Here is a 16,656-nt window from a genome sequence, read left to right as displayed (position 1 = left end):
TAACCGGTACGACTCTTAAAAGTCGTTCCAGGAGTGTCGCCAGTGACTCATCCTTAGTTCGGATGACCTCGTTTACCTTAAACAAGTTAGCGGGTCATCGGGCGGCAGAGCAGAGGCCCTGGAGCAGAAGCTGGCAATACCGTTGGAGAGCCTCCTTACCTTGGTCGGTGTTGGGGTCCCAAGGCAGACGGGTGTTCGGGAGAACATGTTGGATGCGGGTCGGGTCGGTGAAAGGGTGCCCGTTGGGCTCTAATACCACCTTTGCAGCCTCCCTCTGGATCTGCTCCTGCTCCTCTGAGGTAAACAGGACCTGGAGGAGTTGCTGACAGTCGTCCCAGGTCGGCTGCTGTGTAAAGAAAAGAGTCTCTAGGAGAGAGGTTAATCCTTGGGGTTTCTCTGAGAATGAGGGGTTCTGGTGTTTCCAATTGTACAGATCGCTGGTGGAGAAAGGGACATAGACCATGAATGGCCTCTGAGTTTCTCCCCCAACTAGGGGAGCCAATTGTCGGAGTGGGGCCAGGATTGCTGCCCAGTTCGATGAGTCAGGGACAGTATCAGAGTATTGTGGGGGTACACAACCCCAGCGCGGGTGTGGGGAGGACTCAGGAGGGGTTCTGCCTCCCTGTTAGATGGAGATAGGGCCGGGTCATGAGGGGCGTAAGGGGGAGGACTAGTGCTCTCAGGGTCCTCAGGGGGCGCCTGTAAGACAGGGTAAAGAGGGTTAGGTCTTTGTCCGGACAGTTTCTCTTTTTGCTCCTTTGGTGTAGAGAGAAGGACAGACTTGGGAGTCGTCTTTGATTCTTTTCCGTTGCGGCAGTCCTTCAAATACTTGGGGGCATCAGAAACAATATCGATCCACACATCGATACATGGAGCCTGATCAGGGTGGCCAGGATTTCCGTAGATAATATTCCGCACCTGAAAGGCTGTCTGCAGGTCGAGTGACCCCTCTGATGGCCACCCTGTTCCAAATGTGGGCCAATCTAACTGGCAGAACCTCTGAAGGTCAAAGGGAGTGACACCGGTTCCATAGGCGTGGGCTCGTCTCCTGAAATCCTTAAAATGATTAAGGAGGCACTGAAGGGGGGTAGGATGATTCGAGGAAGAAGCTTGACTCATGTTAATAAAAACAGGCAGGACCCCCCACAAAAGCCAAATGAGCCAGGGCTAGGATCAGCTTCTGACCTAGCGTCCAATCGGACGGGGCCATGAAGGCCAGATCTAAGGAAAGAATTAAAATACCACACATCGATATATAGAGTACGCTTATGAAAGCCAAGGCAATAGGAAGGTAACAGTGCATTTTGACCAATCCAGACAGACAAACACAATACAGACAGACAAGAACAGTCACAGACTAAGGTAGACCAGTCCAGACAGACAGACACAATACAGACAGACAAAACAGACTACGAGTAACACAAAACGCTAGCGTATCAGGCAGGTACTGGGTCAGGATCTGACGTCTCAGACCTGACCGTACTAGGGAAGTTGTGATGTGTCCAGCCTTCCAGTAGTTCTTAGGGCCCACAGACAGGAACAGGTCTAAGCTGAGGCTTAGACGAACTCTAGGGCTTACTGGCAGACAGGTCTAAGCTGAAACTTAGAAATACCCTAGGGCTCACAGACAGGTCTAAGCCGAGACTTAGACGAACTCTAGGGCTTACCGGCAGACAGGTCCAAGCTGAAACTCAGACGTACCCTAGAGCTCACAGACAGACAGATACTCAGAAACCTGAATATCTGTAATACCAGTAGTCAAGTCTGACGTCTCAGACCTTGACTGAACTAGGGAAGTATTGCTGCGTCCAGCCTTCCACTAGTTCCCCGACAGATACCCAGAAACCTGGATACCGGTGAAGCTGCTCCAGATGGCTCGTGCCCAGTTGTTACAGAATTGTACCTGTCCCGACCCGCGGGACTTGTTATTCGTGGGGGCGAGGAAGACCCAGCCTGTAAAGAAAAACGGGCGGAGAAAAAGGAGCGGAGGCAAGACAGTGTTCTGATCAAGCCTCGAATTTTATTTTCAGATAACAAGCATATTTATACGGCAAGAACAAAGGGGGGCAGGCAAAGGGTACCTGTTGCAATATGATTGGTCTTCAGCTGGTGGTGTGAGGAGCGGTAAGGACAGGGGGAAGTACGAGGTGGGGGGGAGAGCAGGAGCCTATCAGCACCTTTGGTGGTCAGCCAGCTCTCGGAAAGGCTTGTTTATCATGGGTTTGGTTCTCACAGCCTGAGGGCTTGAGAGACCAAGGGCGCAGCTCCCAACATGTACCTTTTGTCTGCCTGCCCTCCTGGGCGAGTCCGCCTGGCGTCTGGGGCTGAGGAACGTCTCTCAGCGGCTGTCCCCTAGACGGGGCAGGTCCTCGCCCAAGGTGGCTGGGGTCGTGGGTCTTAGGAGATCTTTCCCATGGAGATATCTCACTGGGGCCTCCAAATGTTGTGGTGCGATCAAATCCAAGACCCATGGAGCCAATTGAAATGAATTGTGAGCCTTTATTAGCTGACCAGCGACTGACTCTCTACCTACAACTCAGGGTTAGAAGAGATCAGCCCCTAGCTCCCAGAAGAGGCAGTTTATATAGCCACCAGCACATCCCTGAGCAGATTACCACACCCTGGTTAACAGTATCAGAAGTAAATACTTAACGCTGGCTTACTGGAAAATTGTCCACCCATAACATTCACTACCTGTCAACTCACAGGTCAGGTGCATAAGTGGGGGTACAGAAGCAGAAAGCTTGTTTAGAATGTTATGTTCCTATAATCAAAGGCCTATGTGCCCATAGCGATAGTCAAACAGTGATTTCCAGTAAGAATCAATTTTTCAGCCACCACACTATAACTCACTTGTGGTGTGTTCAAATCTAAGACCCAGGGAGCCAATTGAGATAACTTGTGAGATTTTATCAGCCGGCCGGGGACTGACTCTACCACGCAGGGTTAGAGGAGATCAGCCCCGAGTCTTTGAGGCAGTTTTTTAAAGCCTCAGACTACATCTTAGAACAAAGAGAGAGTAAGGAAAGTACAGAAAGCAGAAGTTAACCGTTAATGTCCTTTACAAAGTTTGTATCTGGGGAATTGCTAGATCAAACATAGCCTGGTAGACAGTCTTGTTATCTGTATCTTGGAATGTTGTGCCTCTTCCTGGGACTTTGGTGCCTCGAGGAATCATCTCCTTGTTACTGATTTACTGGGAAGTCTTCACTCTTACAATTTCAAAAGAGGCAGCTCACAAAAAGCCCAAAACTACATTAAACAAGTAAGCAGTTTACAGAAACCAGAAGTCGACCATTAATGCAATACAAATACATCACCTCCTACTACACTCTGGTTAATAAGTGAGCAGATTACAGAAGCAGACACTGGCCATCTTCATATCCTATACAATACATTTCCTAAACCCACACCCAAGCAAGTAGGACAACTTCTGATATCTAAAGATATTTCTTCCCTGTAGCTGACTTAGCTAGTTGGCTCACTTGGAAGATTTTCCACCCTTAACACACTGAGTTTTGGTGGTCCATGTGTCTTTCGGGGCTGGGGGCTACAAGATGGGACATCACTTGTAAAATTCTTAATCTTTTAGCAGGAAATGAAATGGGACAGCTCTGGCAGAGTTAATTTTTTTAGTAAACCTAGTTAAAGTTTCCTTCCCTCTTTCTTTGGAAAAAGGCTCTCTCCCTCAAATCCTGATAATTGCCCTGGTGACTCAGATCCTCTGGCTAAGTATCATCAGCCCATTGTTACACAGAAATGGTGTTAAGCTAGGCAGGGCCCTTAGAATCTGAGGGGGGAGGGGACTTTAAGCCAAAGGTCTTTCTTTTTACTCTTTAATAAATGTATTAACCAAGCCTGTTTCCCTTTACTCTCTTAATAGGCAAATCAGTAATAGAAATTAATAGATGTATATTTAAATAATGGGTTTGTATCTTCTTTTCTTTGTCTAGGGACTGACGGGCACTTCAGCAGGAAACCCAAGATCCTGCCCTGACTGAGGCAGAAAGGAAAAGAGTTCCATGAAACCCCTGTAAGCAGGGACTATGGCCATTCTCAGCAAGAAGCAGATAAGGAAGAAGAGACCTCCTGACCTTCAACATCCATACTAATAATAAGGGGGTTGGTTCAAGGCTCTTAGAAAAGAGGTAGGCAGGAAAATTAGGGGGTTTCAGGTCTACCTGCAAAGACACTGAGGTCATCCTATCTTAGAAGGGGTTCCCCCTAAGCACAATAAAGCAAGCCAGAAGGCATTTTTTTTTAAACTCACCTAAAGAAATCAGTAGGCAGAAATTTAAGTACCAGTTTAAGCCAGTCACTGGCACCTGCACAATGAAGACCCCAGCAACCACCAACTCACCTGCGTCTCACTATACCATCATTATGATGAATATGCCCAGAAGTTCATTAATATTATTATAACAGACTGACTTCTGGGAACAAACATGCCCAGAAAGCAAAATGAGGAATCACTGAGTCTTGTCAATCTTAGTTGTCAATCAAGAAAGTCCACTCCTCTAAGAAAAGTAACCACTCACAGCAAAAAGGGATAAAAAAAACTCCAAAGGCTTTGTAACCATGCCTTTTGAATCACACTCTGCTCAGTCCCATTTCGATGTCTGGAAGTTCTTTCCCTTATGATAAAACTTTTTTCTACTGTATTTTGGTGTCTTGCTCCATTCTTTTTCGAGACATCAAGCACCTGGACAACGTGCCAGGAGAGGACCCCACTCTTCGGTAACAATTTCATCTGTGAATAGAGATAATTTTAGTTTTTTATGTCTAAACAAAAGCCTCCAGGACAATGTTGGATAGAAATGGAGAGTGTATTTTTACCTTATTCACTGAGTAAGTATGTTAGCTTAAGATCTGTGTGTTTTTGCTTTCAGTTCTGTTTTTGTCTGTTTGTAGATGCCCTTTCATATTATGAAAATTCTGTCTAGTTGAGAATTTTATCAAAAGTGAATTTTATTAAATGTCTTTTCTGCATTTATTGAAATGATATATTCTTTATCCTATTTGTATGGTAAATTATGTTTGCTTTTCAAATATAAACCCACTATATATATATTGCAGTATTCAATTTGCTTTTATTTTACTTGGGATTTTTCTGTTATTGAAAAATATTGATCTAAAATTTTCATTTCCTGTAATGTGAGATGCATATTAGTTTGAGAAGAGTTAAAATGTGAAAAATACCTATTAATACTTCTTGTAATAATGTTCTAGATCAGTGATTTTAAAATTATTTTTGACCAAAACGATAGGAAATACATTTTATATTCTGACCCAGTGCACATACATGTGGGAATGTATATGTGTATGAAAACACTCTGTTAATTCAATTCTCCTCCATTCTCTTAAGTGATGGCTGGGAAGCATTAAATTGATTTTGTGACGTACTCATAGGTTACTAAGTGCAGTTTGAAAAACATCGCTTACATGTAGTAGTCGCTGTATAAATGTTTGCTATTATTATTCATCTATAGATCTCTAACACTTGTGTACTACTTGGCATGTAGAAGCACTTAATGTCTCTAAATGAATGAATTTTGTTATCAGTGGCCTTTAATACAGTGGTTTCAACAGAGGGTTAGGAGTAGTTTTCTTTCTTAAGACATTATTTACCTTGACTCTCACTAGGAACTAGGGTATCCCCAAATCCATGGTTTCTCCTTACAACCAATAGCAAAAGAAATTTGCCAGTCACCAGTTTGAACAGTATTCAGATGCTCCTGCCTGTAATGTAGTTCTCTTTAGTGGTGGAAGTGCAAACTTGCTTGTTCAGGCAAGGCATCTCATCACCAATTGTCACCTTGGTTAGGTAAATTACTCTCTGGTGGCCTCAAATTAGATTGAGTTAACTTGAATTTGGATTCCTAGTTTTCATTAGCAGAAGAGGCTCATGACCATGATGCAGCATTAAAAGAGAGTCTGGGTATACATAGCAAGTCAATCAAATTCAGGGGGAATTATCAAACTCTCAGATCACAATTTCCCAAGCTAGAATTTAATGTAACCAACTATGCTTTTCAATGGTGTATTCCAATGCATTGAATTATTCTCAAAACCCTCAGGCCAGCTTTGAAAAAGAAGAGCTTTTGACCATCCAGTCACAATTACCAGGATGAAGGGGAACAACACAGATTTTGACCAAATGGGAAATACCATAAAAACACTAGTATTTTATGTGTTTCAGAATCACTCAGTCCTAGAAGTTTTCAAGCGATGGAGATCATGCACACAGGCCACCACCGGTAGCTTGTTGCTATACAACACTGCATCATTGCCAAGGACCCAGGAGTACCTTTAAACTCTGAAAACGGGACTTGGGCTAAAACTCTGAATGGGGAACTGAAAAAGAAAGGGTATGTGAAAAGGGTTTTAGTACAATTGATGTAGTATTTCTCTATTCTGTCTCCACAAAACCTGTTCCTAAATTAATACTGTATCTTACAGGCAGGAGCATCTGAATACTGTGGACAGCCAGTAATTCAGGACCTTTATTAGACCAGTGTTCCCACATCTGGCTGCTCACTGGAGTCATCTGGGGAGCTTTTAAAAATTAGGGTGTCCAGGCTTCACCTGGACCCACTGAGTAAGAATCTCTAGGAGACAGAGCCCATGGATCTGCATTTTTTTTACACACTCCCCTGATTATTGGCCAAGTTTGAGAATCAATAGCAGATGGGAACCAAGTAGGTCCTTCATGGACTGAAGAACCAATGCACCCCATTGCTGCTAACTCATTACTAGGAAAAGATTTGGATGGTTAAAAAAAAAAAAAATAGAGCATGTGCATGCTGAATTTCCCACTTTCCACTTGATATAGAGCTTTTTCTGATAACAGCCTGAAACAATCTTCAGCAATAAGTCAGTGAGAGTCTGTTACTCATTGACAGTCTATTCATGCTTTGTTATTAATAAATCTCATCTGAGAATACATTTTTCTATGCCTTATGAACTTAATGATAGAAGAGAAGAGCAATTTTTCTAAGTGTCAACCTAGTACTACATTACCATAAGAGATGATCCCACTGTTCCACTGTTGCATTCTGAGCAGCATACCTTGGATGAAAATAGTTCCCTTCCTTCTACAAATGGAGAGAAAATAGTATATAACATTGGTTTGTAACATTACATAAGTCTCAGGTGTGCAACATTATAATTCAGCATCTCTATATAGTGTATCACACCACCAAAAGTCTAGGTTCTACCTGTCACCATAAAATTGATCCCCTTTACTCATTTCACTCTCCCTCATTCCCCTTCCCCTTTTGCAGACCTGTTGTCTGCCTCTATGATTTTGTTTTTGTTTTTATAGTCCACATATGAGTGATATCATATAGTATTTGTCTTTTTCCATCTGACTTATTTCACTTCATAATACCCTCTAATTTTATCCACGTGGTCACAAATGGCAGGACTTCACTTGTTCTATGGCTGAATAATATTTCATTATATATATTCCATTGTGTGTATGCGTGTGTGTGTGCTTTACATATTAGTATTTGCATATTCTTCAGATAAATATCCAGAAGAGGAATTGCTGGATCATATGGTAGTTCTATTAATTTTTTGAGGCACTTCCCTACAGTTTTCCATAATGGCTGTACTAATTTACATTTCCACCTAGAGTGTGCAAGGGGTTACCTTTTCTCCACATCCTGTTCAGCACTTGTTTGTTGATTTATTGATGATAGCTATTCTAACAACTGTGAGGTGATCTCTCATTCTGGTTTTGATTTGCATTTCTCTAATAATTAGTGATGCCGAACATCATTTCATGTTGTCCATCTGTAGATCTTTGGAAAAAATGTCTTTTCAGATCCTCTGCCTTTTTATTAATTGGGTTGTTTGTTTACTTGTTGTATGATTCTTTATGTGTTTTGGATATTAATCCCTTATCAGGTGTATCATTTGCAAATATATTTTCCCATTCAGTAGGTTGCCTTTCCATTTTGGATGGTTTTACTGTGTAAATGCTTTTTAATTTGATGTAGTCTCCCTTATTTTTGCTTTTGGTTCCCTTGCCATTGGAGTCAGATCCACAAAAACATGAAGACCAAAGTCAAGGACCTCACCACCCATGTCTGCTTCTATGTATTTTATGGTTTCAGATCTTATATTTAAGTCATGAATCCATTTTGAGTTAATTTTTGTGTATGCTTCAACCAACTGGATGGATAAGTAATTATCTAACTATATGCCACCTACAGAAAGAATCTACTTACTCATTTCTTATTTTTTTTATCCTTATTTTTTCCATAGACGAATGTTTCTGACATTTTTTATTTTATAGTTTACTACTTTTCTATGGGACTTAAACCCAGATGTAAACATATATTCCCTACAATTCTGCATGGATTCAGGTCCAGCTTCCATAGAATAATGAACTATTAGTACTGGAAAGGGACATAGCAGTCATTATAGACTATTTTCATATTAGAAAATTGAGGCCCAGAAGTTAAGTGATTTACCAGTCTGTATCAAAGCCAGAGTGGAAATTGCATCTCCTATTGGCTGAGCAGTCTTTCCACCTACTGTTCTGTTCACTAGATACATACAACGAAGTGAACTGAAATCTACATGAGGTTATTGTTAAAGTCACCACACAGCCACATTTTAATAAAATTTTTATTGAGATATATTTCACACCCTAAAATTCACCCATTTAAAGTATACAGTTCAATGGCTTTTAGTATGTCAGCAGAGTTGTGCAGCAATCACAACCCAATTTCAGAATATTTTCATCATCTCCCTAAAGAAACCCTGTATCTATTAGTAATTTCCAAATCCTGACCCCCATTCCAACCCCAGGCAACCATTTACTTCCTTACTCCTTACAAATAGGTTTGCCTATTTTAGATATTTCATATAAATGAGAGTATACAATACGTGGTCTTTTGTATCTGGCTTCTTTGATTAGCATAATGTGTTCAAGGCTCCTCCATGTTGTAGCATGTCTCAGCATTTCATTCCTTTTTTTTTTGCCAAGTCGTATTCTACTGTTTAGATATACTAAATTTTTTTTATTCATTCATTTGACGGCCATTTGTGTTGTTTCTATCTTTGACTATTATAGTGATGTTGTGAATATCCCAATTTTTGTATAGGCGTATGTTTTCATTTCTTTTGGGGGTATATCTAGGAGTGAAATTGCTGGCTTATACGGTAACTCTATGTTTAACATTTTGAGGAACTACTAAAAAGTTTCCCAAAGCAACTGCACCATTTTGTATTCTCACCAGCAATGTATAAGGGTTGCATTTCTCCACAACTCATCAACACTTATTATATTGCCTTTTTGATTCTAGCTTTCCTATTTGGTATAAGTATCTCATTGTGATTTTGGTTTTGATTTCCCTACTGATTAATGGTGTTGAGCATCTCTTTGTGTGCATATTGGCCATTTGTGTGTCTGCTTTGGAGAAATGTCTACTCACATCCTTTGCCCATTTTAAAATTGGGTTATTTGTCTTTGTGTTATGAAATTGTGAGAGTTCTGTATATATTATAGATGCTAGTCCCTTATCAGATACCAAAGATTTATGCCTATTAATATCTTTTAGTATTTTAGTTTTAGTTCTTGAAATAAAGTCTAAGTTCCATTTTGAGTTAATTTTTGAACATGGTGTCTAAATTCATTCTTTTGCATGTGACTATCCAGTTGTCCCAACACCATTTCTTGACAAATTTTTTCCATTTTCATTTAATTGTCTTAGCAATCTTGTCAGAAATCAATTGACCATAAATGTGCAGGTTTATTTCTGGACTCTCAATTCTATTCCATTAATCTATGTGTCTATTCTTACGCTGGTACCACACTCTCTTGATTACTGTAGCTTTGTGGTAAGTTTTAAAATTGGGAAGTATGATCCCTCTGACTCTGATCTTATTTTTCAAGATTGTTTTGGCTACTCTGAGTTACTAGAATTTTCATGTGAAATTTAGGGTAACATTAGAAATTTCTGCAAAGAAGCTGGCTGCAATTTTAGTAAGGATTGCAAGGAATCTATAAATCAATTTTGAGAATATTGCTGTCTTAACAATATTAAGTTTTCTGATACATGAACAGGGGATGGCTCATTGTTTATTTAGGTGTTCTTTAATTTGTTTCAAGTGTCTGTTATTCTCAGAGCGTAAGTTTTACACCTCTTTTGTTAAATTTATCCCTAAGAATTTTATTCCTTTAGATGCTATTATAAATAGGCTTGTTTTCTTAATTTCATTTTGGATTGTTCATTGCTAGCCTATAAAAATAATTCATTTTTGTATATTGGTCTTATATACTATAATTTTGTTCAACTCATTTTTAAATTCTAATCAGCTTTTAGTGGGGTCCTCAGGATTTTCTATATATAAGATCATGTTATCTGAAAATAGAGGTAGTTTTACTTCTTCCTTTGTAATATGGATACTGTCGACCATAAACAAAACATGACTAGGTATTTCATCACCAAAAAAATTATTAGGGAAAAAAAAAGGATTGCAATCCAGTACATGCAGCCATGGTGAGCCATGTGCAAAAAGAGAGCAAGAGGAAGCCGGAATCCCCTTTTTAAAGAGGAGATGAAGTTAAGGGGACGGCGGTTATAATCATAGAGCCTTGTTGTAAACGTAAAGAGATCTTTCTTTGGGATTTTGTGACTAACACAAGGTGCAAGAGCTCCTCCCACAAGCCCTCCTAATTCCTGACTAGGTTAAGGTCTCTGTCATAAATTTTGACAATACATCAATTTCCTTTTCTTGCCTAAATATCCTACTTAGAACTTCCAGTAATATGTTAAGTAGAAGTGATAAAAGTGGACATCCTTGTCTTGTTTCTGATCTGGGCTAGGGTGGGGTAGGGTGGAGAAGCTTTGAGTCTTTCACCATTAAGTATGTTGTTTCTGTGGGTTTTGTAGATGCCATTTATCAGGTTGAGAAAGTTCCCTCCTATTCCTAGTTTGTCACATGCGTTTATCATTAAGGAAGATAAATTTTGTCAAATGCTTTTTCTGCTATTTAGTATGATTTGTCTGTCCTTTATTCTATTGATATGATTCTATTTTCAAACGTTAAAACAACCTTGCATTCCTGGTACACATCCCACTTGGTCATGGTGTATAAGCCTTTATATATGTTGTTGGATTCAGTTTTCTTGTATTTTGTTGAGGGTTTTTGTGTCCAGAGTCATAAGAGATATTGGTCTGTACTTTTCTTATGATCTCTGTCTAGTTTTGGGATCAAGGTAATATTGGCTTCATAGAATGTGTTGCGTTGTTTCCCATCCTATTCCGGCTTTTGGAAAAGTTTGTGAAGGATTGGTACTAATTCTTCTTTAAGTGTAGAATTCAACAGTGAGGTCGCCGGGGCCAGGTCTTTTCTTTGCAGAAAGTTTTAAAAATACTAATTCGATTTCTTGCTAATGTACTCATGTTTTCTGTTTTTCTTGAGTTGCTTTTAGCTAATCTGTGTCTCTCTAGGGAGTTTGTCCATTCCATTAGGTTATCTCTAACTTGTTGGCATATAATTGTTCATAGTATTCATTTATAATCTTTTTTATTTCTATAGGTTTGGTAGTAACATTAGCCCTTCCATTCCCTACTTTAGTAATTTAATTCCTCTTTTTTTTCTTGGTCAGTCTAGAAAAAGGTCTGTCAATTTTGTTGAGATTTACAAAGAACCAATTTTTGTTTTGTTATTTTCCCTATTGTTTGTCTATTTTCTCTTTTATTCTCTCTCTAATATTTATTATTTCCTTTTTTCTTACTTTGGTTTTAGTTTGCTCTTCTTTTCTTTAGTTTCCTAAGGTTGAAAGGTAAAGTTCAATTTGAGATCTTTTCCTTTTTTAATGTTCCTATTTGCAGCTATAAATTTCTGAGCACAGCTTCCAGTATATTCTATATGTTTGGGTATATCGTGCTTTCATTTTCATTTATTTAAAAATAGTTTCTAATTTCTTGTGATTTCTTCTTTGACCCATTTGTTATTTAGGAGTGTGTTGTTTAATTCTGTGCATTTCCCAAATTTCCTGCTGTTATCGATTTCTAATTTAATCCCATTATGGTTAGAGAACATATTTTGTATAATTTCAAGCCTTTTAAATTTATTTATTGAAGCTTGTTTTACAGCTTAGCATAAAGCATATATATCCTGGAGAATGTTATGTATCCTTGAGAATAATGTACATTCTGCTCTTATTGGGCAGAATGTTTTATAGAAGTCTATTATTAGGTATGATTTTTATAGATGAGAAAAATTAGATCGAAATGGGATTAGTGGATTATTCAATGTCACATATCTAGCTGGTCACAGAGGTGGAACTATAAAGGTGAATGATGTGAATTGCCATTCATTCTAGAACATCAGAAAATACTGATTATTAGCAATTTCTTATAGTTCAATCTTATATGACCTAAGTCTCCTGACTTTGAGTCAAGTGTTCTTATGACTAAACTGGAATATTGTATTAGGATAGGCTGTATTAAGATATGTGCTGTATAACACATATACCCCGGACTATCCTTGGCTTAACACAATGATCTTGATTTCTTGCTCATCTTACTCTAAGCAAGTACTGCAACTTTGACTACAACTTACGACGCAATCATCAGTGGTGACTCAGGGATCACGGCTGCTTCCATCTGCTTTCTAGAATACATGGTAATGGCAAAGGAAGAAAACCTCAGGATCACATGGCAGGCTCATAAGGGTAAGACTTATAGATGGCTTAGATTGCTTCTGTGTACATCTCATTGGCCAGAATCCAGTTACATGGCCCAAACCTACTCTGTGTGGTCATCTTACTTCCAATACAATTTTTTATCTTTAGCCAACTACATTGGGAATGTAGTTTAACCTAATATGGGGGGAGGGGGGAAGGCGGGGTCTGTGATCTCTTCCCATTTCAAGAGTTCAACACTTCTTTGAATTATTTCACCTTGGTAGTATTTAAAATATATTTCCAACAATTCAAAACGTAGGTCTTAAAAATGCCTCTGACGTAAAATATGAAATAAATCATCTTGATGAATTTTTCTAAATGTAAAGCTGCATCATATTTTAGCAAATTTAGGAGAAATTATTAACAAAATAGCCCCCTAACAAAGACCCTAACAAACTCATTAGAGGTTTTCTAAGGGCCAGAACATGGAATCCAGCCTGCTTCATGCAGCCATGTTCTGGTAAATCACAAACAAAAACTTTGAATTGCATGGCCATCTAAAGGAAATCAACTTATATTGGTTTGTATAACCCCTGCCTCCAACAACCCATCTACTCTAATTAACTGAGTATTTCACAGTTTTAGAACTACATAGAGATGCCTGGTTGTGGACACAACAGCTCTCCTAAAGCCTTAATCTGGACAAAATGTCATTTTAGCTCTGGTAAGTGTCTCCTCATACACCCGCCATGGGTGTCAGGTACAATTCTTCAATGGGCTCAGGAAAAGGAACTGGGAAATACGCTAACTGTATGCAATTTACTGTTACCTTTACTGTCTGGTGTAGCTGAGAAATAACTTCCAAACACACTTTTTAAAAGAAAACTCATACTGAGTTGAGAATTCAGGAATAGGCAGTGTGCTATGGTAGAAGCCTCTCTGTGGCACAGCTCAGAGCTGGAAAAGAGGTAAGAAGGAAAACAATGTCCATTTCTACCACTGACACTAAAGGACCCCAAGTGCTCCACTGAAAATAAAGAACTAGAGAAAAAAGTATAAAATCTTAACACAACAGAATGCTCAGGAACTGGCAAATTCCTACTCTTGTAGGATGATGGTTCTCCATAACCTGCACCTCCTGTAAGAAGCATCTAAAATTCTCTAGATAGGTCTCTGATTATTCCACTGATTTGCTTCTGACAATTGTTTTTGGTATGTGGTTAACTTCTGTCTTTTCTCAATATCACCTCCAGCCCAGGCACCTCCAGCCTTTCCTTTAAAGATACACACTTGGCCATTGTGGAGGGTAAAAGAATCTGGTATATTTTTCTCCTACCATTAAGACTTTGGGTTTTTTTTAAGAACAGCAGTTCTCAAATGTTTTGGTCTGAGGATCCACTTACACTCTTAAAAATAGTTGAGGAACCCAAAGAAATTTTGTTAATCTGGATTGTATCTATCTATACTTACAGTATTAGTAATTAAAACTGATAAATTTAAAACATTAATTCATTTAAAAATGATAATATTCCCCTTAAATATTACCATAAATAACATTTTAAGCCTCTCAATGTGCTTACCAACCTGAAAGCTCACCAAACCCTGTCATTTAGACATTTTTATGGAGGTTTCATCACATAGGCATGATCAATTATTAACTCAATCTCCAGCCCCTCTCATCCCCAGAGGTTTACAGAAGTAGAGCTGAAAATTCCAGGCTTCTAATCAAGACTTGGTCTCTCCACCTGAAGCTCTACAAGGGTCCACCTAGAGTTGCCTCATCAGACACAAGACACTCCTGTCACCAGGAAATTCTAAGAGATTAGGAGCTTTTTGTCAGGAACCAGGAACAAAGGTCAAGTATTAGAACAAAAGATGGCCCTATCACTCTATCACTTGGTAAATTACAATAGTTTTAGGAGCTCTGTGCCAGGAACCTGGGAAAGGCTAAATATATGTTTCTTTTTTTTTGCCATCATTGATCTATTAGTATGCCATATTTTAAAAATGGTTGTTAACATCGCCACTGATTTCATCAGAAAAATCTTTAAGTAGTGGGATGCTGTCAAACTCATAGTGGCAGACACGGATTTTCCAAAAGGTTAAATTTTCACTTGAAAGCCTTAATTTTACCATTGACAATAAATACTTTCAGTTGTTTTCTTGAAGTGACAGTCTCATTTCATTCATTTTGGAGAAAATGTCTACCAAATACCTAAGTTTGTGGAACCACAGTTTGTCAGGTGCATGGTGGTGACAAATGCAATGACTACCAAGTCAATTTTGTTCCTATACCAGAATTTATGCTGTCATCAGTTTTACCCACTATTACTTTTGTACCATCAGAGCAAATGTCTGATTAATGAAGACAATTAATGTCCTAGTATTAATGTGAAAACAGTTTTGACATTGTAGTAGGCCCTCTAAAAGAATCCAGGAGACCTCCAAGGGTCTACAGATCACAATTTGAGAACTGTTACTTTAGAATCTATTCTTCTGTTATAAAAAGTAAATACTGATGCTTTCCTAAAGTCCATTTATAGACATAAAAAGAGGAAGTGGAATAATTTGGAAAAAAACAAACAAGAAAAATACTCAGTTACCTTAGTCATCAGTGAGTAAGCCCTTCGAAACAACTATATCTTTTAATATTTGAATGGCCTCTTGGGAATGCTATGTAATAAATGAGAATGAAAGTAGTTTATGTTTGCTGTATGGTTTACGGGTGGGGGGGGCAACTGTGCTATATACTTTAAATGCAGTTATTTCCATTATTCGTCAGTATCGAACTGAGATAAATACTACATGACAACCCCATTTTATAGATAAGGAAACTGGGGCACAGAAAGACAAAAGAACTTGACAGGGTCACAGGTGAATGTGGTAGAATAAGGATTTGGTCCCATGAGGTCTAATTCCCAAGCACGGACCCTGAAATCCTATAGAATATTCTATGTCACACCTAATCTCCACATCTACTTATTGTGCTTCTCTCACGTTTGTGCGTTCATTAGAATCCTCAAGGAAAAAGCAAATGTTTCACGTTGACTAGAATGCCCAAAGGGATAAATATCTGAATGAGTGACCAAAAGGCCAAGAAAAACATCTTGCTACTTTGAAGCCACGATGGTTTATAACCAGGCTAAAGTGAAATTCTGAAAGGGTAAGCTCCATTGATATTATATTTAACTCATTAAGGAGGGAACCAATAAGGTAGACAAAAACAAAACCAAAAAAACTGCTTCCTTGAAGCCTTGACAAAAATCTCATGCGCATACATATAGTTAGGTACTTAACAAACATGTAGGTTAGATCAAAACAAAACCAGTTTATCTTTTCCAGGGCAATAAAATCTCAACACCTTTGAGACTAACTTCTGTACCAGCCTCTCAAATCCTGCTGTATTATCCATATGTGCACGTTAAGAAGTTACAGTTAGTGTTTTGTACTTCTTCATCCCTTCACCTTGCAAACCTGAAACTAATATAGTACGTCAGCTGTCACTGAAATATTAAAAAAAATTTTTAAAGGTACTTACACCATAGGGCTGTACACTGTTCTGGCCTTTCCCAGTTGTTTATTCGCAGTGGTTTATGAATCAAGTTAACCTTGACAAAGTTGTCAGGCTGCCAGCCAATGGGAGATCTGTAAAGAACAGAAGGCCCCGCTTTTGCTCGGTAGGCTGATTAGAAAATGCTCGGAGGTACCTCATTTTTCAAACTTTAAAAAAAAAAATTTCCGTTCTCAAACACTAAACCTGTGTTCGGGCTGGAGACTCTCTCTAATTTCCTGGTATGTGATTTGTTTTCACGTGGAGGTAGGGAAGCGCAAGGCCTGGGCGCGGAACCAGGAGACGAGGTCCGCAGGTCCCTCAGCCGCGCATCCTCGCTCCTCTCTGCTGCCCCAAGCAGCACGCGCACGACAGGGACGCGCACGGACGGCAGGCGGCGCGCGCACGGCGGAGACGCGCAAAGGCTGCTGGCGGCGCGTACGGACGCGCGTGGGCT

At 39.2% G+C, this 16,656-nt stretch overlaps 1 protein-coding gene across 1 annotated transcript in view; it reads right to left on the bottom strand.

The window, feature by feature from the left end:
* NMS (neuromedin S) overlaps positions 1 to 16,637 on the bottom strand; it is a 58,601-nt gene extending 41,964 nt beyond the window's left edge. Inside the window, exons 1-2 of the mRNA XM_036224379.1 lie at positions 15,253 to 16,637; positions 7,021 to 7,094 (exon numbers count right to left, since the gene is read on the bottom strand). The gene's annotated coding sequence lies outside the window, so the exon portion shown is untranslated. The remainder of the gene's footprint in view (positions 1 to 7,020; positions 7,095 to 15,252) is intronic.
* Positions 16,638 to 16,656: the final 19 nt, after the last annotated feature.

Source organism: Rousettus aegyptiacus, unplaced genomic scaffold (genome assembly GCF_014176215.1).
Source record: "Rousettus aegyptiacus isolate mRouAeg1 unplaced genomic scaffold, mRouAeg1.p scaffold_m13_p_7, whole genome shotgun sequence".
Taxonomy (NCBI): Eukaryota; Metazoa; Chordata; class Mammalia; order Chiroptera; family Pteropodidae; genus Rousettus; species Rousettus aegyptiacus.
Note: the sequence above shows the minus strand (reverse complement) of the source record. Positions and strands in the feature narration are given on the sequence as shown.